We start from the raw sequence: 2,908 nt of genomic DNA, 5'->3' as shown, positions 1-2,908 counted from the left end.
CATCCCATCCCTTCCACCCCCTCCCTTATACCCCACCACTACCCCCACCCTCATCCTAACCCACACCCCACCCTTGCTGTCTCCACTCTCGCCTCCCCCACATCCCAAATCCACCACACCACACCACATACCACCACACACCACTATACCACACAACATCACATCACACCACCACGCATACACTAGCACTGACCACTTCCCAGCACCCACACCATCATCCACATGCTTACACATGCACACACGCACACGTCAAGGTCACCGTTCCTCTTCCACACGCACATAATGTTCTCTTATACACATGCACGCTCACCTTCGTTTTGGGATTACCACTACTATATTATCACCCCTTCTTCCTAGCTCTCCTGTGTGAGTCCTCTGTCCGGCATTCGCCATGATCGCTAGCTACTACACACTCTTTATTTTCTCTCCCTGCTTCTTTTTGTGTTCCTTTCCGTGGAAGAGCGTAGGCTCGAAACGTTAAAGACTTTCTCACTTCACGAGCGTTAAACTAATACATATGTTTGTTGTCTACAACACCTGTCTTCGTCTTTTGTTTTTTTTTTGTGTGTGTGAATTCTCCCCATATATTACACGCTCACGTGGTCGCACCAGTGTGATCCTGCCTCTACCTCATAACCCAATGAACTTTTTGCTTTTTCTAAACATTCTACACTTCGGACTATTCTACCTGGACTTTCTACTCTCCTACACTTCAGCTACACCTCTCCTACCTATGGATTACACTGGACTTTCTCATTGATGCGAAATCGCTCCAATACACCACGACGTTTGAAGCTTTTGAAACTTTTGAACTTTTCTTAACTTTTTTATACTTTCCAAATTTCTTTTGCCCTTTCTGCATTTTCCTATTGTCATTTCTTCCTACTCTGGTTGTTCTTACTCTGTTTTCTCTAATCCTCACCTGTTACCTTGCCTCTCTCTCCCTCCCTTTCTTTTCCCCTTTCGTCTTCTCTTCTCCCCTTCTTACACCTTTTCTCTCTGTGTCTTCCTTCTTCGTCCTTTCTTTCCATGTTATTATTTTTCTCCCACCTCTTATATTTTTTCTCCTCATGCCTTTTGCATTTTTTACTCTTCACGCCTTTTGCTTTTTTTTTTCTCCCTACACCTGAATTTTTCCTCCCCACGTCTTCATTTGCCTTCTCTCTCTCTCTCCCTTTTTTCCTTTTTTTCTCCTTTCTCTCTCTTTTCTTCTCGTTTTTCAATCATGCCCGATTACAAACCTTCCCTCCTCCACCTTCACCACCGTCTAAAACAAAAATTTGTATTATCACAATTTGTATTATCACTATAGGAATATAGGAATTCCTTGTTGCTCATGTTAACTATGGTATTATTGCTATTGGTACTAGTTTTATTTTCATTATTCTCATCAGGATCTTAACAATTGATGTATTGTTACAGTTAGTTCTTTCTATATCGCTATAGTGATACTAGGAAAAGTCTTCAACTTCGTTCTTAATGATGTTGTTATCCGAACGAGTCAATGAATTCCTATTTCCAGTCGAATTATTGCTATATTTTGGTGCTTAGGTTAGACTTTAACAGGCTAAAATGAGCGATATTACCTGCTAAGTTAGAAGCCTTAGAGTAAGAAAGTTTCTCAATAAAGTTATTTAAAATGTTGTGGTATTTATGTCGAAGTAGGAAGTTTTTCGCAGAAAATTTTGGGTATGTTAGTTTCCATATGAATGAATATAGAGTTTTTTTCCTAATTTTCTACCGATCAGCTTTTCTATAATGGACGATGTGTGATTTATTAGTGTCCTTACTAGAATTAGCTGTACGCCATGTGGGTCTACATTATTACCTCTATGGTATCATTTACCTTTGATTTTATATAATCCCTAATTATTATAGTTATTGTTTTAGTACACTTATTATGAGTGTTATTACTAGTTTAATTATTCCTGGTATTGTTTGAAATACATTCGCATGCAGGCGATATACTGTTGTTGCACATCCTTGAAACGCTAATCGATCTACATCACACGTGGGATATAAGATAGTGGCGATATTTAATATAGATACTACATATTTTTCCATACCTCCAGACTTGCGTGGAATATTATTAACATTTTGGACATGCAAACACACACACACACACACACACACACACATACACACACACACGCACACATACATACACACGCACGCACGTACGCACACGAAGATTCAAGATATCCAAGAAGTAATTTTGGATTAACTTGCAAAAGTCGAAATGCCTTTGTAAGACTCGATCAAAATATTATGACAATGTTGCAGTTATGGCTGGTTATAAAAATAAAATTCAACAGAGACTTAATGAAAACCTGCAAAGTCAGTTTTATAACCAACAACAAACATTCAGTTTTTCGTCGGGATGTATGCTGCAAACCATGACGTATCGATAGCGAGTTCTTTCGGTGAAAATCAGTCGCATTATTTCATTCTTTTCTTTCTAAACACTCTAGTTTTGATATAAAGCAAAGTAAATCAAATTTTAACTTTAAATTTCTTGGATTCTAAAACAAAATTCTTTTCGGATGAACCGAATTAAAAACAGATCGAAGAACATAACCTAAACTTCTGTGATGATACTTGTGTTGGAAAGACCTTTCAAGTATAGTTTTTAAGAGGTTTAGCGTCATTCATCTATGTTCAATTAATCAGAGAAAGAATAAAAAAAATAATGAAGTATGCGCAGGCGTGGCTGTGAGGTGAGGAGCTTACTTCCAAACCACATGATTCCGGGTTCAATCCCATCCCATGGCGCCTTGGGCAAGCGTCTTCTACTGTAGTCTTGGGCTGACGAAAGCCGCGTGAGTGGATTTCGTACATGGAAACTGAAAAAAGTCCATCGTATGCGTGTGTGTGTGTGTGTGTGTGTGTGTGTGTGTGTGTGTGTGTG

This window comes from Octopus bimaculoides, chromosome 17 (genome assembly GCF_001194135.2).
Source record: "Octopus bimaculoides isolate UCB-OBI-ISO-001 chromosome 17, ASM119413v2, whole genome shotgun sequence".
Lineage (NCBI taxonomy): Eukaryota > Metazoa > Mollusca > Cephalopoda > Octopoda > Octopodidae > Octopus > Octopus bimaculoides.
Note: the sequence above shows the minus strand (reverse complement) of the source record.